Genomic DNA, 21,901 nt, shown 5'->3' on the forward strand with positions numbered 1-21,901 from the left:
AAGCAGGAAAGTATCTCTGACCTTCCCCCGTCTTTCTCCCCTGAATCAGGTCCTAAGATCCTCCCATGAGAGGTGCCCTCCCTATACGCAGAGGAAAGGAGCATCCTTATCTCCAAGACAGAGGGACACCGAGAAGAATCTGGGCGAATGAGCCTTGCTAAGTTTCCCCCAGTTTACTACACGTGTTCATACTCTTTGACCTATTATATTTCAACATGACTGTCCATTCTTCAGCAAACCTAGCATGAAAACACCCAGGCTTAACGTTTCTTTGGGTCTTCATTTCCTTATGAAGGTGCTGGAATCATGTAAAACTTAGGTTAAATAAATTTGTATGCTTTTCTCCTGTGGTTCTGTCTCTGTCAGTTTTGTTTTCAGACCCAGCCAGGGACCCTAAGAGTGTAGAAGATTTTTTCCTCCCTCCACAGGCCTGGGGCTAATGTTCCCACACCTCACGTGGTGCCTGTAAAAAGCCTCCACATCCCACATGCCCCCGGTCCCTCTCCAGGCTTAGGGGGCTTGCTGTCCTAAAGCTGGCCACGCAGGGAATTGCAGTAAACAGAATCTTATTTTCTGCACAGAATCCATTATAAAGTCAGAGATTATTTCCAAGGATGGTGGAGAAAACCTTAACAAGTTGGTTCTTCAATGGTCTCCCATAGTGGTGCCCTGGCAGCTTTATAGGAAATGGGAGATATTGCCACCACCTAGTGAGTCACAGCACCTCTCCTTAATCCAGGATCATCCCTCCTTTTTATTTTTCCTTTTTTGAAACAACTTTATTGAGCTATAATTCACATACCATACAAGGCACCCATTTAAACTGTATAATTCAGTGGCCTTTGGTGTATTTAGAAAGTTGTGTGTCCATCAACACAATCAATTTTAGAACATTTTCAGGGAGTTCGGTGCTTTCGGGGAGTTCGGTGGATTCGGTGCTTTCACTGCTGTGGCCTGGGTTCAGTCCCTGGTCAGGGAACTGAAATCCCACAAGCCACGTGGCCAAAAAAAAAATTTTTTTTAAGAACATTTTCATGACCCTCCAGAAGAAATCCTGCGCCCTTTAGCTGTCAACCCCCCAAACTCCCCACCCCCTCCCCCAGCCCTAGGTAACCACTAACTTATTTTTTGTCTCTATTGATTTCCCTATTCTGGACATTTTATATAACATTCCTCTTTTTTTGGCCATTGTCTAAATCATCATCCTCATCATCACTATCTTTTGTAAAGCCCCTTACAACTTGCAAACTCCTTTCATATAGATTATTGTTGTAGACTAATTGCAAAAAACAAAGACAAAAAGCTGGCCCAATTTTTCCTCCCTCCCTTTGTTATTCAAATAGGCTCCTGCTTGCTTTGGCCAGTGGGATGTTAGCCAACAGGAACGAAGCAGAGGCTTGAGAAAGTGCTGCATCATGTTTCCACTTCCTCTCCTGCTCCTCTGCTATCTCCCTGTATACATACCTGGGCTGCCCTGTGGAAAAAGAGAGGTACGTGGTCCAGCTGCCCCATCACCTCAGCAAGAGCCAGCCAACCACCAGCCCTGTGAGGAAGCCAGCCTACATCACGAAGGCACAAACCTGTGAGCTAAAGAAATGTTTATTGTTGTGTGCCGCTGAGGTTTTGTGGTTATCTTTTACTACAGCATTATTGTGGCAATAAAAAACAATTATCTCATTTGTTTCTTATCACAATCCTGTGAGGCTGGTAGAGTAGAAAAAAAAATCTAAAATTAAGACATGAAAATACAGAAGAGGGAGGAAACCAGCATGCATTGAACACCTACTCTGAGCCAAGTCCTGGGCTTGGAATTTTCCCATATATTATTATCTTATTTGATTCTCACGACGAACCCGAGATCGCTGTGTTACTGGAAGGAATGCTGTGGTTGTAGATTACAGTGTGTCTGCTAATGTCTTATGGAATAAAGCTTCTTCACCAGATCAGAAAAGAAGTCTGGAGGGATCCCAGGGTTGATGCAACGTCTCAACAAAGTCATCAACAAAGTCTCCATGGATAACCAACAAGGACCTACTGTGTAGCACAGGGAACTCTGCTCAATGTTATGTGGCAGCCTGGATGGGAGGGGAGTTTGGGGGAGAATGGATACATGTATACGTATGGCTGAGTCCCTTTGCTGTGCACCCGGAACTATCACAACATTGTTAATCGGCTATACTTCAATATGAAATAAAAAGTTAAAAAAAAAACAACCCAGCCTCCTATCTTTCAGCCCCACCATCCTTGCTGTGTTAGCTTTTCATTCTCAGGCTTATTACTTTATGGTTGCAGGACGGCTGCCACAGCTCCAAGCATCACATCAACACTCAATCTCATTCATGGCAGGAAAATGGGAGCAGGACTTCTTGGCATGTGAAGAAGAAAAATCCTTCCCAGAAGTCCCCCAATAGCCTCCCCTTTATATCTCATTGCCTAAAACTGGGTCACATGACCACCCTGAAACTAATCAATAACAAAAAGAAAATGACATGACCATGCTTGGAGTAGACCAATTGTACTTTATCCACTGAAATTTCAGAAGGGACCCTCCTTCCCAGAGCACGTCGCATCTAAACAACATCTAAGGAAAAAGGAGAGATTAGGTTTTGGATGGGCAACAAACACGGTGACATCCACAGGTATTATTATTTCCCACTTTACAGATAATGAAACTGAGACTTGGGAGTTCAAATAAGTTGCCCGAGGTCATCCAGCTGAGAACTGGTAGAGCTAAGATTCAAATCCAGCTCTGTCTGGCTGCAAAGCCCTTTCTTCTACATGGTAAGGGCCTTTGACCAAATTTCCACAGTTAAGGAATGCCAGGGCAGGGCTAGAACCTGGGTCCTGGCTGGGAGCATTATTCTCACCACAGCTGCCTGTTTCTCCCTTGCCTGGGCACTCCCTTCATACACACATTCCTGTCATCCAACTCCCTTCCTCCTTCTTCCCTTTGAATATTTTCAGTGTCTCCAGAGTGGCCATGGTGCCACAATTTACGGCGAATCGAATCACAGGAGGTGCTCCCACGCATAATATATTCCAGCCTGAGAAGCCTTCAGTCGCGGCTTCAGGGTCTGTAAAATGATTTAGCCCTACCTCTCTCTCACGGTAAATCCACAAGACTGTGCATCACATTCCCAGGAATAAGGATACTCAACCTTATGTACCTGAGCCTGGCTGAGCTCCCCCTGACTGCCCCGACCCCCTGCCTACTCTTCTCCAGGAGAAATGGCCTCAGCTCCTTCAATTCAGTGAATTTTACCATCTTCCTACCACCTTTCTGGCTCTCAAAGAAGTATTCCATGGATGCCTTTTTCTGTCCTGATGACAGCTCATTAATCATGCTTCCTGGCTGCCCTGTACCAACTTCACTCGCGGGAGGTCAGTTTGATATCCAGAAAACACCCTCATGGACGGCTCCCTCTCAACCTTCAGTCTCACCCTCTCACCATCCCTGGGCCTGGGAGTCTGCTGGTTTCACACAGGCCTGTCACAGGGGCTGTGAAATGGGTTCCTACTCCTTTGCAAATGGCTTCTTCTTAGTAGAAAACACACACACACACACACACACACACACACACACACACACACACACACACACTGACAGGCTCTTGGTGTCCACTCAAACCTCCTTCCCCACCCCAGCCCCTCCCACCTGGCCTGGAGACGCCCCCCTAAACAGATCAGTCGACTGCAACAGCAGCCAACCTGCCAGGCCTGCCCCCTACCTCTGTCCTGCAAGAAACACACTTCCTGAGCACCGAATTTCAGAAGCTCAAGGAAAATCTCAAGGCTGAGTCACACACAGGTTGGACTTGAAAAAAGATACAGAGGCCAAAGAACTACAGAATATAGAAGATAAAACCAGAATGGGGAGACCCTTCAAGATCATCTAAGCCGGTGATTTTCAAACTACTTTTCAGCAGCAGAAATTTGGTCTTCCAAATGAGATTGAGGCAGGAGATAGATGGGCCCCAGGCTGAGAAGCTGGAGTGTCCCCTGTGGACAGATACTCCAAGATGAAGATACTCCAAGATGAACATAACAGCAAGAGTGAGAGAGGAGCTGAGCCCTGCCCAGATAAGAGACCACATATTTCTCATTCTCAAAGTCAAGGAGACCTCCCTGACTACACATGCGCAGAAAGGCTCCTTGGAGGTCAAAAAGGGAGGGGACATCAACCTCCCCCATAGTAAGTGATGTCAACCTACCCATAGGCCTCTTCGTTAGAATCCATCTTGGCTGAGAGATGCACACGTACACAGGGGAGGATCCTGAGATAAACCAAATATGGACTCAGAACCAGGCAAAGCAAGATGATTGGCCAAAGAAAACCCAGAAGAAATGCCCCATATAAGTGATTCAAACTACCACGAGGGCGCAACTCTCTCTTTGAGTCGCCCCTGTGTGTCTATTCACACATACCCATTTTCCTTCTAATAAACACTTTACTTGTTTCACTACTTTCTGTCTCTTTGTGGGAATTCATTTCTACAAAGCCGACAGGTCAGGGTATCGTCACTGGCCACTGGTCCCTGGTGATCTGGTGGCTAGGATTCAGCGCCCTCGCTGCTGCAGCCCGACTTCAATCTCTGGCCAGGGAACCGAAATCCTGCTTCAAGATGCTGCAGGCCGAGGCCACCAGAGATCAAGATGTTTAGATAGAACCCAAAGACATAAAGGCAAGTGAGGCCACTCTAATTAAGCAGAGGTGATGGATTTGACACATACCTTGACCCTCAGCAGAACCCTGGGTTCTGTGGGACACACTTTGAAAACCATTGCTGTAGTCGAGTCTTTCATTTTACCAATGGGGAAACAGAGGCCCAAATAAAGGAAGTGATTTGTAGCGCAAAGTGGGCATCCAGGCTGGAGCTGAGATGCGGGAATCTGTTTGCCAAATCCAGGAGCCAAGAGCTGGTCAAGGTCTCCATGCTAGAGTTGGGGGGAGGGGAGGAGGGAAGCGGAGAGGAAGTGGAGCTGGGGTTGGCAGCTGGCTGCCTCGGACAGAGCTTCAGTGGAAGGTTCTAGAGCCCAGATGAGAGGCCCTCCACCCCAGAAGAGAGGCCAGGCTTTTGTTCTTTTTCCCTCACACCAGGCCTCGGGGGAGTATTCCCAGGGCAATCTTCATCACACTCAACTCCCAACAGCCATTTAACACACTAAATAAGGTATCAGTCTCTCACCAAGAATAGACCCAAAGTGGAACGTCAATTGAAGCTGATCCAAGGCTACACTGGGACCTCAATGTTTGTGATACTGTCAGCCAGGGGACACTCGCTTTCTAGATGGAGCAGCGCAGATGGGCTGAGGGTCTGAGAACTGAAGAAGAGGAAGAATCACTGCCCTCCTATCCCCTCCCCTCCCTACCTCCAGCCTCACAAGATCTGGGGGAGGGGGAGTGTAAAGTATAATTGAGGTATGGGGGTGCTACTGTTATATAAATGAGGAGGGGAAAGAACAAAGCAGGGACCTCCTAGGACAAAACGTGCAAAGTAGTACCTTAAAGCCTAGTTCTCAGATCGGTCCCCTGACAGTAGTATCAGCACCAGTTGGGAATTTGTTAGAAATGCATTTTCCAGGGCCGCAGCCCTGGAATCAGAAACTGTAGGGGTGGGGCTCAGCGGCGTGTGTTTTAACAGCCCTCCAGGGGATCTTGTTGTGCCTAATTTGAGAACTGCTGCCTTAGCACCTTGTTCCTGAGTTACTGCAGCGACACTCGGGCTGAGGAGACTCAGGAGTGAGAATGGGGCCATTTGAGATCAGGTCCTAAAGAGAACAAAACGGGCTGGGGGTGACCCTGCAGGGGCCGCTGTTAGAGAGGAAAAAGAATCTTGTTTTAAAAATAGCAAAAGTTGGCCAGGATGTGAAGAAACTGGAACCCTTTGTACTTTGCTGGTGAGAATGTAAGACGGTGCACCCTCTGTGGAACACAGCTTAGTAGTTTCTCAAAAGGTAAACCCAGAGTTACCATTTGACCCAGCAATTCCACTCCTAGGTAGATCCCCAAAAGAACTGAGGCTGGACGCAAGGTGGGTGACAGTTTGGTCCCTCACACAGTGTTGCAGTGAGCAGTTCCCATCACCTCACGCATCGCCGTGTCCATGGCACCCAGACCATGTCTCCTGCATCCACAAGGCCTGAGATGGAGCCCTGGACAGGCCTGGGCCTCCCACCTCAGCTGCTTGACCTGAGGGGAAACCAGGTGGCCTGAGTCACTGAAGACAATGACTGCTGGGAAGGAGAGTGGCCCGGATGTGAATCTGGGCAGCACGGGGACACCCAGCGTATCACCGGTCTGACCTCACCCGGAAGACCTCCACCCCAGATCACGTGGGCATTAAATTCAAGCTAACCCCCGCCCCCTGCCTAGATCCATCCAGCACCTGCTAGGCTCTGAGGCTTTTTTCTGTGGTCTAGAAAACACATCCCTTCCTTTCAAGGGCTTTAGTTTCCTGCTCTATAAAATGAGGCACATCTCCAGAGTCCCTCCTGGCTCTGACCTAGGACTTTCACGAGAGGATCATGGCTTATGGGGGGCAGGGGTGGGGAGGCTTGGGTGAGAATGGGGGCGGGGCAGGAATGAACTGGAACCGAAGGTGACAGGAGGCCCCCGGTGAGGGGGTTGTCCCAATCTCTTCCCTTCGTATGATCAAATGATCTTGAGTTAATCCACAGACACCATGCGGGGCCTGGCACGTAGGAAGCTCTCAATCATTGTTACCGACAATTATTATGATTGTCGGTAGCCCTATCTCATAAACAGTCCTCTTGCTTAATCACCGGTATGCACAAATGTTTGAACTGCTGCATCATCGAATCGAGAATTGCTGAGTCATTGAGTCCACAGGGGGCAGAACCATCAAAAGGGAGCAGTCTCTCCAAGTCACAGCGGGAAGCATGGCTGAGTCAGCGCAATGTACCCTGCTGAGCCATGCCTCTACCCACGCGGCCCGTGCTGCTCCTAGGTCTTTCCAAAAGCCAAATCCCACTCTAGGGTCCAATCCCGGGAGGTGCTGTGTGACCATGACTTCATCTGACTCTCCCAGCAACTCTAAATTGTTCTCATTACATTCCACTGAAAATGAAACTGAGGTTCTCAGAGGTCACACAGCCTGGTCTCACACCCCAGTCTTTTAGGCCCTAAGGCCCGTGGCACTCCCACTTCTAGGGGGCCTTCCAGCTTCCAGACTGAGCTAACCTTTCCTCCCTCGGTGTGGCCTGACCTTTCTTTACCTTCCTTTATAGCACTTACCACATCGTATTGTCATTTCTCTGGGCACCTAGGCCCCTAGACTTGAGAGTCCCACACGGGCAGACAAGAACCATGTCTAATCTTCCTCCTGTGCCCCACACCCAACACAGCCCCAGGCTCACCTTGGGTGCCAGTCAGGGGCTCTGAATGGGTCCATCCATTGAAGGCTCTTGCTACTTGCCAGCGAGCATGACTGCCACAGGGGCAGGCCTCTTAGAGGAAAATGTGTTCTGAGGTTCAAGTTTCCGTCTTCCTTTGGGTACCCCAGCTCCCTCTAAAGTTGGGAGTGGCCTATATTTCCCACCCTCCCAGTGAACCAGCTGCCCGCCTTCTCTGGCCCCCAGCATGGTCTAGAGCAAGGGTCCCCAACACCCAGGACTGGTACCGCAGCCTGTTAGGAACCGGGCCACGCAGCAGCAGGTGAGCGGAGGGCAAGCGAAGCTTTATCTGCCGCTCCGCAAGGCTCGTATTACTGCCTGAACCATTCCCCCACCCCTCCCCAGTCCGTGTAAAAATTATCTTCCACGAAACCGATCCCTGGTGCCAAAAAGGTTGGGGACCACTGGTCTAGAGTGAGGGTTTCTGTCCTGGGTCCCGACCCGTGGGAGAATCGGGAGAAAAGTCAGGCCCCTCTTTGCAGAAAAAATTCGAAGCCCAGCCACGTGAAACTTTTTCACGTACAGGAAATTTGCATATATCAATGGTTTGGCATCCCCCAAAGTCCATCAATGAAGCCCCAAAGTCATTTAGACCCCAAATTAGACGTCCACCCAAGAAGTTTGGGAAGCAACTAGTGTAAACAGCAGAGGGCGGGGCTCTGGGGCTTCTGGGTAGAAATTGGTGTCATAGTGAACCCTGGAGGGGACCCCAAATCAGCCTCCCCACGCCTTCTCTGGCCACTCCGACATCTCCCCCGCCTCCTCCTCGGCCCACCTTCTCCGCCTGAGAAAACCTCTCTTCTTCCCCTAATAGTCCTCTTCCATGGAGGTATATCTAACGTGAGTTGTTTTGCATTTGCTTCATTAGGAAGGCTTCCAAAATGCTTTTTCAGGTCTGTTCAGTACAGTGTGTCTCCAGGTAAAAATTTCCAAGCAAGTCACTTTAAGGAAGTTGATTGTTTTTATTCCTTCCGTCCAGCCTTGCCAGACCACGGCCCGGTGCAAACCATGTGAGAACGTCACAAACCATAAAGGAAATTTGGGCCTTCCAAGAACCCTACCTGCCCAATTGCCTCCATTCTACCTAACTGATGGGGACCCCTGGCTAGCACCTGTGCGGCTGGACCAAAGGATAAACTATGAGATGTCAATGTCCCCTCCCGTCCCCCAGACCCATAGTGACATTGGCCACCGTGACCAAAATCGCCCTTCACAGGGGTTATTTTCTCAATTTTACAGATGAGGAAAAAGAGGCCCAGGGAGATGAAAGTGTCTGTCAAGTTGTCCAGCAAATCAGTGGCCTGGTCTTCTGACTAGAAACCACTGCTGGTTTGTGACTCTGCTGGTTAAAAATTCTAAGAGAAAATAAAACACTTGGAGGTTGTATACAGGACTTAGCATTGCTCTGGAGTTTCCCAGACACCGCAGTTCGATCAGCTCAGAAAGGCCCAGACAGTGCCGGGGATAGCAGTGGGGACAGGGCTGACAGCTGGGCTCCAGACCAAGTGTCTGAGCGCAGACTGCTGACTCTTTGCGGTGACACTCTACTTCGGCCCCTAGAGAGGAGTGATGTGTCTGACGGGGCGGGGGCGGGGGGCCGCAGGAAACAGCCGAGCCTCCCAATCCACAGCAGGCTTCTGCAGGAACATTTCCTTTTAGAAGCAAGACAGAGAGCAGCATGGATTTCTCCTCCAAGCACAGGGCTTTGACGTCCACAGATGAATGCCCGTGTCCTCAGGTCACATGTGGCCCTGCTCTCCCTTCTGGCTTTCTGTGCCCGTCCTCCTCCTCCTCCTTTGCCCTGAAGCTGCCTGCACAGACCCAGGAGCTTCTCAAATCAGGACCGACAACCCCTGGGCTGATGCCCAACTCAGCCCTGTGACAGAGGCAGATATTGAAGGGCCCAGCCCCGTGCCTTGTACACGGTATGCATTCAACGACTTTTTGCTCAGTTAAAGAGCTAGGAAAAAATCATGAGGGTGATCTAGAATCTGGAAGAGCAAGTCTGTTGGGGGAAGGTGTGTTGGAATCTATTGGTTCCAGTGAACAATGGGCCTCTCCTGGCCAGAGGAGGACTTATCAGAAAGCTAATAAGTTTATGCTTGAGGCCCTCTACTTGCACCCAAAGTGGTATAAACTTCAGGCTTCACAAAACCTGGATCCACCCCTGGTCCTTGTTCTCCAGCTTTACAAACTCTGAGGCCTGCATATTTGAAAGGAGAATCCCAGCATTAGATGGAATTCCAAAAGATTATCTGGTTCATCCCTCAAGCAGGTAGATCCATCAACTCCCAGGAACTCTTTTCTCAGGAATCTGCAAAGGTAGATGTCACCTCTCAATTGCCCTTTCTAATGTTTGATTCCCTTAGAATCAAGAAAGTTCTCTTTAAGTCTGACTGCTGCCTCCTACTTTAATTGAATATCATTCCCTCCTTTCAGGCTTTGTGGATACAGTCCATACTTCCCCTTCCCCTAAGAATATTGGCATCTCCCTCAGAAAACCTAGTAAACAGAAGGCAAAGACAATGCAACATCCTTAAAACACTGCATCCTCCTCCAGAGCACACAGGAAGACCTCCTTTCCCATCCTCCCATACAGGTAACGTGGGACCATATGACAGAGTTCTGGCCAATGGTTATGGGTAAAAGTGATATAAACCCCTTCCAGTCTCAGCCCTTAAAAACATCTTGCATGATCTTCCAGTTCTTTCTCCCCTTCTGGAGAACCTTGGGAAAAATGTGTATTCCACATGATACAGCTGTGAGATGGATGGAGCCTGGGTCCCCGAGCCACCTCCTGGAGGGCGCTACCAAGCAGGGACAAGATGGCGAAATGAGAGAGGAATGAACCTTTACTGTGCTAAGACACTGAAATTCCAGCATTGAATTATTACCGCAGCGTAGCCTAACCTATCCTGATTAATACAGTCTTGGTCTCTCCCCCCCAACCCCCACCCTCTCAAGTTTAGGTTGCCTCTTCCATGGCAACTTAGAAGTTCACACGAACACAAAGTAGGAGAGCGGGGGATGCATCGGGACAGAAATCACTTTAAGGAAAATGAATTCAAATGAATCACTAAACCATCCCTGAACCTCCTCTCCCAGTTAAACATCACCAACACCTTCAAACGTTCCCCTGGATCCAAAGTTCATCCCTTTGATCGTCTCAGGCTCCTTTCTCAGGATTTCCCTCAGCTTCCCGCATCTTTTTTAAGAACCAGTGACCCAGATTCGAAAGATCGCTCTGATAAGAAGAGACTCTGTAACATATTTGGTATAGAACACAGGAGACCTCCTCTTGTTTTTCCTTATGTCTATAGCTGCAAAAACACAATATAGCATGAAAAATCTTTAATCCCACAGGTTAAACCTGGCAAATCAAGCACATGGATTTATCATTGTTTCTTTCTGAAACTCCACTAAAATGCGCGTCAAGGTATAAAAAAGGTATAAGCCCACAAGAATGAAAAGAATAAGAGAAAAAAAAACTAGCAGAAGGCAAAAGACGTCAACAGATTTTTGGAAGATGGAAAGCAGGTGGAGGAATGATCAGAGCTGAGAAATCTGAATACCATGTGCCTACACGGGGGCGGGGGGGGGGTGGTGCTAATGAGGATGGAGCCAGTTCAAGCTGTGGAATCTTGGCAAGACACAGGGATTGCAGGCACCGACCGGGGACCGCAAAAGACAAGGATGAGTTGTAGAAATGAAAACTGGACAAGTTCAGCCCAGCTGGAAACTGGGGGATCAGTAGAAAGATGCCCAAGGTCCCCACACCCATTTGGTGCAGCTAGGTGATCGATCACCTTTCCCTACCCCAGCAGGGGGTTTATTCAGTGGAGAAATTGAGTCTAAAGCCCAAATCGGGACCTCCCTGGTGGCACAGTGGTTAAGAATCCACCTGCCAATTCAGGGGACACGGGTTTGATCCCTGGTCCGGGAAGATCCCACATGCCGTGGAGCAGCTAAGCCTGTGCGCCACAACTACTGAGCCTGCGTTCTAGAGCCCGTGAGCCACAACTACTGAGCCCGTGTGCCACAACTACTGAAGCCCACATGCCTAGAGCCCGTGCTCTGCAATAAGAGAAGCCACCGCGGTGGGAAGCCCGCGCACCTCAATGAAGAGTAGCCCCCGCTCGCTGCAGCTAGGGAAAGCCTGCACGCAGCAACAAAGACCCAACACAGCCAAAAATAAATAAATTAATTAATTTTAAAAACTTAAATACCTCTTAAAAAAAAAAAAAGCCCAAATCAACAGGAACAGTAGAGGAGACAGGCACCAGAGGGAAAATAGGAGGACTAAATGAAAGCCTATCTACAAATGGTTGTACCCCCAGTCCCCAGTGCCACACAGCTCCAAGGATATTGGCAACTGATTTGCACGGTGCCACCGCATTCATCCACCCCCACCCCAGAGAGGCAGTTGCTTGATCCTTCTTTGGAGAGACTGAATGGCCCCTCGAAAAGACCCGCTACTGACATTTGGGGAACCCCAAAGAAATGGCCTCTACAGAGCTCCTATGGTGAAGCTCATCAACTGACAAATGACACCCGTGCAGAGAATGTCCAGATGGCTTCTTAATACTTTACTCTTAAATATTAGTGGACTGCAAAGGATAACCAAGACCTCGAGAAACATCGGCAATATGAAGGACAGGAACTGAAACCAGCTGATCACCAACCAAAAAGAGGAACCTGGAGGAAAGAAAACATCAAAGGAGCGGTCATGAATATCTTCAGAGAGATAAAAGGACATATTTCACCCATGAAACTAGAACAAAAGACTATACGAGAAGGAATAATCCAAATTGGATTGTGGTGATGGCTGCACATTTCTGTAAATTTACTAAAAATCATCGAATCATACACTTAAAATGGATGAATTTTATGGTATGTAAATTGAACCCCCCAAATACTGTTGTATAAAAGGGAATGATCAGAAAAAAAAGGAGCAGGCCCTTGGATATTGAAAATATGATAGCAGAAATAAAATAGTCAATAAAAGGGTTTGGAAGATAAAGGCAAGGAAACCTTTCGGAAAGTGGAAAAAAATAAAAGTATGGAAAATAAGAGAGAGAAAAAATAGGGAAAGTAGAAGATCTACCTGGGAGGCCCAACAAAAGAAAGAGAATAGAGAAAATGGAAGGGAGTGTATTATCAAAGAAATAACACTGAAAAATTTCCCAGGACTGAAGGACCTGAATTTCCAGATTTTGAAAGTCCATTGAGCATCCAACACATGAATGAATGGAGGCCCAGACTTCTTTCATGGTGATGCGTATGAAGATAAAAGAAGATATTAAGTTTCCAGAGGGGGGGATAATACCAGATTGTAAAAAAAAAGAGATCAATACTAAGAATGGCATCAGACTTCTCATCGGCAACTTTTCATTCTAGAGGTCAGAAAACAACAGAGGAATATGTCCAAAATTGCCCCCTTCAATGGTAAAAACAACAAACAGAACTAATTTTAGAAAGTCAGTCTTGGATGAGATCAAACGTGTGTGTGTTTGTGTGTACGTGTGTGTCTGTGTGTCTATGTGTGTGCCTGTGTGTTTATTTGTGTGCATGTGTGACTGTGTCTGTGTGTGTTTGTGTGTGTCTGTGTGTATGAGTCTGTGTCTGTGGGGGTGTGTATGTGAGTCTGTGTCTGTCTGTCTGTGGGGATGCGTGTTTCTATGTTCATCTCTTCCGGCTTTCTCAAAGACCCTCTCTCTCAGGGCCTCTCTTCTTTCACGTCATTTTTTCTGCACACTGCCCTCCTTCCTTTCCCCTTCCTGTTCTCTCTTCCTCCTTGTCTTTCTTCCTTAACTGACCATCACAAAGAACGGGAGGAATTTTTTTCCTAACTGCTTCCTTCATTTGTTGTCATTTTCTGTTCTCTCTTCTCCATCCTAAGATGAAACATATGGAACACTTTATGTTTCTGATTACAAAATTGAAATAAAACTGCTTTTTGTTTTTTCCCTCTGTGGTCTGTGGGAGGACTCTCCCTGGGTTTCTGGGAGATCCTGTCTCATTTCCACCTTTGGTGGGTGCAGTTCACGTTTTGTGGGTCACCTCAGATGGAAATAAGAGGCTTAGCTAGCTCTGAGCTCAAATCCATCGTGCACATTTGGAGACAATTCCAAACGGGTCTCTCCTAGTTCATTAGGAAAAAAGAGCTTAAATTTGGCCCTCAATAGGAAAAGATCCCCTTGTTCTAGATCCTTCTATCCAGCTGGCCTTCCAAACCCCAACCCCTCACTAAAGCGGTTCTGTGGCTCTAGACCAGGCATCAGGCAGGGATTGGATCCTGCTTAGTGTCGAGACTGTGCAGGGTGGATGGTGGCAGTAATAACAATCCACTCCTCAGCACACATTTGTGGAGTGCCAACTATGTGCTCGGCCCTGGGATACAGAGAAACCTGAGACTTGGCCTTTATTCTCAAGAATTCACTGTGTGTGGAGGGGGAACAAACACCTAAACAGATAACCATCACTCACCGTGACCACTGTGGACGACAGAGCAGCGCGGAGAAGGTAGGGATTCCTTCCATCCTGGGGCACTGAAGGCTTCCCGGAGGAGGTGACCCGGGAACCAAGCCTTGAATGACACGTGAGTCACCATTGGATGGAGAAGGCCCGAGGTAGGAGAGGGCAGGCTTGGCAGAGCGAACGGCCTGTGCAAAGGCACTGAGGTGTGTAAGGACATTTCTGTGTGACCCGATTGGGGGGAGGGTATCCCAACTCTCCCCTCGGAGCTCCCCAGGCCCCCGTGACATGTGTCACCCTGTCAGGGGAGAGACAGCCGTGTCTGGTCCTGCATGATTCCATGGTGTCCTGTGAGTGACAGTTCTGTCATTAGCAGGGCAGAGGCACGCTGTCCCTGGATGAGGAGCTCCGGATCTGACGGCCCGTGCTGTCAGCCACCAGCCCCATTCATTCCCAGCCAGACGCTTACCTCTGCTGCCCCCTGCCCCTCCGCAGAATCGCCAGCTCTCCAGGGAGTCTAAGGGCGGGGGCAGCCCTGTCTCTATGGGGGCTGGGCTGGACCAGTCTTCAGGGCCCGGGCGACCGGCTCCATGGTAGCAATGGTAAAAACAGCAGCAGGGTGGACAGATCACAGCTTTGGAGAGTCCTGTCCAGGGCTCACTGTATATTCCATCTCTGTGGCCCCAAACCCTCCCCTCCCCAGTGTCTGGCATGTGGCAGGCCCTTCATACGTGTTTGTTGAATGAAAACTGTGCTAGGAAAGGGAAGAGGAAAGTAAGAGAGAGAGAGAGAGAGACAGAAAGATCGATTTTCAAATGGGAGAGAACGAGATGAGGTGTTGGAGCACCGAGGACCCCGGGCACACAGTGGTTCCGGATCACACATACGGGGCACGTGTTAAACTCCGGGCCCTATTGCAACACCTTACATGAATTAACTCCATAGACCCTCACAACAATTCCATTTTGCAGTTGAGGAAATTGAAGCCAAAAGGGGCTAAGTAACTTGCTCAAGGTCAACTTGCTAATGCACAGGGGAGCCGGCAGTGAACCCAGGCTGCCTGGCCTCAGAACCCGCTCTTCTAACCGTGCATTGTGAGAAATGCCGCAGCCGGGGAAGGGAAGGATCTTCATGGGACACAGGGGAGATGGCGCCTCTGGGGGATGGGGTTCACTGACCAGGAGGGTGAGACAGTGCCCTCATGATTTGCTCAGCGCAGGCTCTGGCCCTCAGGCTTCTGCACAGGCTTCCTGCAGACCTGATCCTGCGCCCACTGGCTGCTGCAGTTTGCTGGCCTGAGAGTTCCTGATCAGGAGTGTGGTGGTCTCCAGGGGGCCTTGGCCGCCACTGCCAGTTGTGGGTCAAAGGAGCTCGGCTCTCAAAGCCTCTGACACCATCTCTTTACAAAAACAGCTGGCCAGACGGTCAGCTCACTTTGCCCGGTGCCCAGATCCCAGCCAGCCGGGCTGCCCCCAGGGGGTCAGCTGAGTGAGGGCAGGCTCCCACAGTGGCTTTCAAAGGCCACCAAGAAACCCTCCTCTCCAGAACCCACTATCACTTCCCTCCCACGGCCCTCCCTCACTACCTGGGGCTTGTATTCTCCCTGGTCTGATGTCCCAAGCCATCACCTCTACTCCTCACTGAATAGCAATCACCCTCATTTGAATATCACCTTGTGCCTGGCACTCTGTCAAGCCCACTGCGTGACTCACCTCGTTGAGTCTTTGTTACCGCCTCCTAGAGGGCAGGTATCATTCTCTTCTCCGTGCAGGAGGGAAGGGAGGTGTAGGGCATCCCCTGGTGGGCTGGGATTCCAACCTAACCTGCCTGTTGGAGCCAAGCCATGCCCTTTAGCCTTTGTCTTCTTAGTGACGCAAGGGGTCCTGGGGCCCCTCTCTTTTAGCACTGGCTTAGATACTTTCTCAGACTACATAGCTTCATCTCAGATGAGAAATGAAGTCCGAACAAGGATGTTTCCAAGAGCAGAGATGGCAGCCTCTGTCACAGGGGAAGGAAGCCCACGGGAGTCATCTGAGTGCTAAGATGCCCCAAAGGGATCGAAGGAGCTGCAGACACATCACCTGCTGCAGGGGTTCACAGGGGTCAAAGGGCATGGCCAGTAGGAGAGGCCTGGGCAGAGGAGGCCGGGGACACCCACTGCTCCATCCACTGGAGAGGGCAGAAAACGAGAAATCGAGGACTGCTGATTTTAGCAGATAACTGGCCCTACAAGAAACCAAAGGTGGTAGTGGGAGACACTTTGTGCGGGGCACAGATTCAGGAGGTATGGGAAGTGGAAACCCAGGCTGGACTCACGGATCGCCAAACTCCCGGGCGTGATCCCACCTGCCCTGGTTTATTGCTAGCACCACTCTCCGGGCCAGAGCGCCATCTACAGGGAACCCTGCATCAACACGGAGGCTACTGGGGCTGATCTTAAGGGCTGCTGATCATCAGTCAGTGTCTGGTAATGATTGTGGGCTACAAACCAGCACCCAGGCAGCTCTCTAAAGCTTAGGGCAGTCACACAGTCACCACCCCTTTCCAGCAACCTTCTGAGTGATTCGGGAGGATATTATTGTACCCATTTTATGGATGGAGAAACTGAGCCTCAGAAAGCTAGAACCTAACTAGTTGGCAGTGGAGCCAGGCAGGGATTCCAGCTCAGACCCTTTGACAGAAACCTCTGTGCACTACAGCTGTCTCTCTTGTCACAGAAGAAAGAGAAGAAGTGTGGTGGATGAGATGGGATGAATGAAGTGAAAATCTGCTGGTTGGAGGGGTCAGAGAGCAAGAATTGGTGGCTTGGTTCTGTCACAGGCAGAGAGGACCTTGAACCTGCCAAACCATACCCACCCCAGCCAGGGAGACCAGACATCCCCAGACAGCCCCTTCTCCTGTGTCTGTCAGCAGATTAAAACACATGAAACTGAACTGTTTAAGTGGGATTGTTGAGGGGGGTGAGGTGGAGTTTTTAAACACCTCAATAACTGACAAGATAGTTGAGAACACTCTTTTTTACTCTCTTTGGTGCCCGTCTTCACAGCAAGTCCTCGCCAGCCAGAACTTGGAGGCTGAGGCTGTCTGCCCTAATGAGGAGAAAACACTCAGGTTGTCTAAACTCACTGATTTTTCTGCAATTTGAAACTTCTAATTTCCTGAGCCATGTTCTGTTAATTGGCCATCCAGATTCTCGAGCTTGTGTTTTAAGTGTCATTGATACAAAACAAAGCAACCCAGTCAAGTTTACAATGATGGTTGTGCATCCGTTAGCCACATGGGGAGGGTTGACTCAGAAGTGGTTAACGGTGAATTTATTTATTCCTGGGACAACCTGCTTTTACCACCCAACTTAAATCCCCCAGGAGTTTGTCCCAAGACTAGAAGGTAGTTGCTATAACATCCCAGGCTAATTGCAATATTATCTTAATGGAAGCCAATTACAGGGAAGATCGGCCTCGCCAGCCAACGCTTCCTCTCCTACACCCAGAGCCCACAGAGGTAGATTCTACTGCTCTGGATAACTTTGTTATTTGATTATCTATAATGCAGCTCCCTTTCTTTCTAATTTCCACTGTTGCATATTTATACCCCCTAATTAGTCACCAAGTATTTATTGGTTGCCTTCTGCCTGCTCATCCCTATGATGTTCGCTTTGGAATGGGAAGCCCTAAAAGAGAAATATTTGCTCCTTTGGGGTGTTAGCCTCTTCTGGGGTCCTTAGTTAGACGAACAAGTAACATATATTGAGCAGTCTTTGTGTGCAAATCACTTGCCTGGAAATCCTCACATCTGAGAATGGATGCGTTGTGGAGAATTTCTAAGGTCGTTAAAGGAGAAAGAACTAGAAGTGATATTGCCCTGGGACTTTTCTCTACACGACCCAGCCAGAAGAGCATAAGGAGAGCACTTTGATTTCATTCACTAACTCACCAAATGTTTGTTAAACACCTACCCAGTGCCGGGTCCTAGGGGGCAATTTCGCAAAAACAAAGGGATTGCAAAAACAAGCCCTTATCTCCAAGAGTTGACAGCACAGTGAGGAGGCTATATCTTTCGTTTTTTTAAATGCAAATCACAGCACGGAACAGAGTCAAGATTCAGGAGTGGTGATGAAATTCAGCTCTCGGGAAGTCATAAGAAAGACTCATTCTGCTAAAAGTACAGTGTCCTGTAAGTTTCTACCTGTTTATGGCCGGCCTCAGTCCTCAGCAAGTTGAGAAAATAGTAGAGAGAGCCACTCCTCTGGACTCATTTCTGACCCTCATTGTTGAAAAGAAGAAATGATGGTACAGTGGGGTTCTGCAAAGAAATAGAACCAGTAGGATATAGAGTGATCTATGAGAGGAAATTTATTATGGGAATTGACTTACACAATTATGGAGGCTGAGATGTGCTGTGATCTGCTGTCTGCAAGCTGGAGGACCAGGAAAGCTGGTGGCATAAAGAAGGCCAAAGGAGGGTCAGCCTGGTGTAAGTCCTGGAGACCAAGGCCAAGAACCAGGACCTCCGATTCCGATGTCCGAGGGCAGGAGAGATGGATGTCTCAGCTCAAGAAGAGAGAGAATTCACCTTTCCTCCACTTTTTTGTTCTGTTCTAGCCCTCAATGGAATGGATGATGTCATCCCACACCGGTGAGGATGAATCTTTTTCACTCAGTCTACTGAGTCAAATGCTAATCCCTTCTGGAAATACACTCAACAGACATACCCAGAAATATCGTTTTACCAACCAGCTGGGCATCCCCTAGCCCAGTCAAGCTGACTAGTAAAAGGAACTTTCACAGATGGGCTCACAGCGGTACAGCCCCCATCTGGAATGACGTCCCTCCACTTCCTGACCACGCCCAGCTTCCCAAACTTTAACCTTTGGACTCCTTTTCCCTGCATCCTAGGGCCTAGGTCCCGATGCTCAACTTACCTCTCCATCTTCTGCATCCTTCCTTGGTTAATTTTTAATTCTCCCTTCCCTTACAAAGCCAACATTTAGCCTGAGTCAAGACCTTGCATCATCCCTTCAGCCCCAGGGAACCACCCCTCCTGCAGGTCTTGGAAGGCAGGACTCCTCCCAAACCCGGATCATCCTGGCTTAAGAGGCAGGACCCACCCATCCACGAGAGAGTAACGAGACGCAGCTTTTTAAGAAATGCAAGTGGGGAATTCCTTGGTGGTCTAGTGGTTAGGACTCCGCACTCTCACTGCCAAGGGCGTGCGTTCGATCCCTGGTTGAGGAACTAAAATCCCACAATCTGTGCAGTGTGGCCAAAATAAATAAGTGAAAAAAAAAGAAAAAGAAAAGAAACACAAGTGGTTGCACCAGGAGCTCATGGCTAAACTCAGATTTTAAGAGGCTGCGAATGAGAAAAACTAAAGGACAAATTATAAGAATGGAGAGTTTCAGAAATGTTTACTAATGAGATGAATACGTGTAAGTCATTTAGCACAGTGCCTAGAATGCAGTTAAGTATTCAATAAATATTAAGTGGTATTCATATTAGTAGTAGTAGTATTGAATCTCAGAATGATGAGAGCTTATAATAAAATGTAAACGTGGGGCTTCCCTGGTGGCGCAGTGGTTGAGAGTCCGACTGCCGATGCAGAGGACGCGGGTTCGCGCCCCGGTCCGGGAGGATCCCACATGCCGCGGAGCGGCTGGGCCCGTGAGCCGTGGCCGCTGAGCCTGCGCGTCCGGAGCCTGTGCTCCGCAACGGGAGAGGCCACAACAGTGAGAGGCCCGCGTACCGCAAAAATAATAATAATAATTTTAAAAAAATAAAATAAAATGTAAATGTAACAAAAGCAGCCTTTAAAAGCTAATTTTTTTTTCAGAGCAAGAATAATAGTCCAAGGCAGATGATGTGATGTTAATAAAACACTGAAAAAAGTTAAAGCCTTATTTCTCCTAATTTTCTTCCATTTCCTTTGTTAAAGAAAATAATACTCAACCTGGAAAGGTTAATAAACATGATTATGGAATAATGGGGACCCAAGATAGATGATGCAGCACTCAAGGAGAGCCCTGCTGCTTTGCACGAGCTCTTGATTCCAACTAAATATATCTGAAACATTTCCAGTATGATGTAGAACCCCTACTGGTAAATCTTGAGAAATCAGAAGGCTGAGAGGGGTGGGGAAAAACTGGAGATGCCCAGATTTGACAGAGAAAATGGATTTGAGAAATTACAGATTGGTATGTCTGCTGTTGATCTGTAGTCAGCTCGATTTTGAGCCCTTATCAAAGATGGCAGGTGTTACTGGTGGCCAATGTGGCTTATTAAGGGTAATCGGTCAAACTGACCTCATTTCCATTATTATTAGATTGGTACATGGAGGCATTGCTATACAAATTGTATACTTAATTTTAGCAAAGCACCTGACAGAATTTTTCAGGATTTCTGATGGGTAAGATGAAGAATAAGGGCTAGGTTTAAAGTATGACTAGCAAATTGTAGGTGGCTGAATATCCACATCTAAAGAATTAAACAGGGACTTCCCTGGTGATGCAGTGGTTAAGAATCCGCCTGCTAATGCAGGGGACACAGGTTCGAGCCCTGGTTCGGAAAGATCCCACATGCCACGGAGTAACTAAGCCTGTATGCCACAACTACTGATCCGGCACTCTAGAGCCCAAGCGCCGCAACTACTGAGCCCACACGCCACAACTACTGAAGCCCTCACACCTAGAGCCCATGCTCCACAACAAGAAGCCACCGCAATGAGAAGCCTGCACACTGCAATGAAGAGTAGCTCCAGCTTGCCTCAACTAGAGAAAGCCCACGTGCAGCAACAAAGACCAAACGCAGCCAAAAAATAAATTTTAAAAAAAATTTAAAAATTATCAAACAGTGCCCACTCCAGAGCACATTCTAGGTGCTCAGTAAATATTTGTTTATTTATTTATTTATACAAATACACAAATGAATCAACCTGGAGGGAGGTTTCTGATGGCATGCCCTAGTCTCATTCAATATGTCTTATCAGTGATTGAGATGATGACTTCCGAGTCATGATATCAAATTTGCAGAAAGTCAAACTTGGAGGGAGAACTGATACATTCAATGACAAAATCCAAGATTCAAAATGAAGCCAACATACTCCCTCTCATGAGAGCACCGGAATCACAACTAGCTGCTGAACAATCATCAACAGGAAGACACTGGAACTCACCAAAAAAGATACCCCACATCCAAAGACAAAGGAGAAGCCACAATGAGACAGTAGAAGGGACGCAATTACAATAAAATCAAATCCCATAACCACTGGGTGGGTGATTCACAGACTGGAGAACACTTATACCACAGAAGTCCACCCACTGGACTGAAGGTTCTGAGCCCCACGTCAGGCTTCCCAACCTGGGGGTCCAGCAACGGGAGGAGGAATTCCTAGAGAATCAGACTTTGAAGGCTAGTGGGATTTAATTGCAGGACTTTGACAGGACTCGGGGAAACAGAGACTCCACTCTTGGAGGACACACACAAAGTAGTGTGCACATCAGGACCCAGGGGAAGGAGCAGTGACCCCATAGGAGACAGAACCAACCTACTTGCTAGTGTTGGAGGGTCTCCTGCAGAGGCAGGGGGTGGCTGTGGCTCACCGTGAGGACAAGGACACTGGCAGCAGAAGTTCTGGGAAGTACTCCTTGGCGTGAGCCCTCCCAGAGTCGACCATTAGGCACACCAAAGAGCCACGTAGGCTCCAGTGTTGGGTTGCCTCAGCCAAACAACCAACAGGGAGGGAACCCAGCCCCACACATCAGCAGACAAGCAGATTAAAGTTTTACTGAACTCTGCCCACCAGAGCAACACCCAGCTCTACCCACCACCAGTCCCTCCCATCAGGAAACTTCCACAAGCCTCTTAGACAGCCTCATCCACCAGAGGGCAGACAGCAGAAGCAAGAAGAACTACAATCCTGTAGCCTGAGGAACAAAAATCACATTCACAGAAAGATAGACAAGATGAAAAGACAGAGGGCTATGTACCAGATGAAGGAACAAGATAAAACCCCAGAAAAA

General features: G+C 48.4%; 1 protein-coding gene across 1 annotated transcript in view; it reads right to left on the reverse strand.

Annotated features, from left to right (window-relative positions):
- Window positions 1-3,721: 3,721 nt before the first annotated feature.
- Window positions 3,722-21,901, reverse strand: part of LOC102994410 (ADP-ribosylation factor 2) — a 46,208-nt gene continuing 28,028 nt past the window's right edge. Inside the window, exons 5-6 of the transcript XR_008619426.1 lie at window positions 13,900-14,641; window positions 3,722-12,108 (exon numbers count right to left, since the gene is read on the reverse strand). The gene's annotated coding sequence lies outside the window, so the exon portion shown is untranslated. The remainder of the gene's footprint in view (window positions 12,109-13,899; window positions 14,642-21,901) is intronic.

This window comes from Physeter macrocephalus, chromosome 14 (genome assembly GCF_002837175.3).
Source record: "Physeter macrocephalus isolate SW-GA chromosome 14, ASM283717v5, whole genome shotgun sequence".
Taxonomy (NCBI): Eukaryota; Metazoa; Chordata; class Mammalia; order Artiodactyla; family Physeteridae; genus Physeter; species Physeter macrocephalus.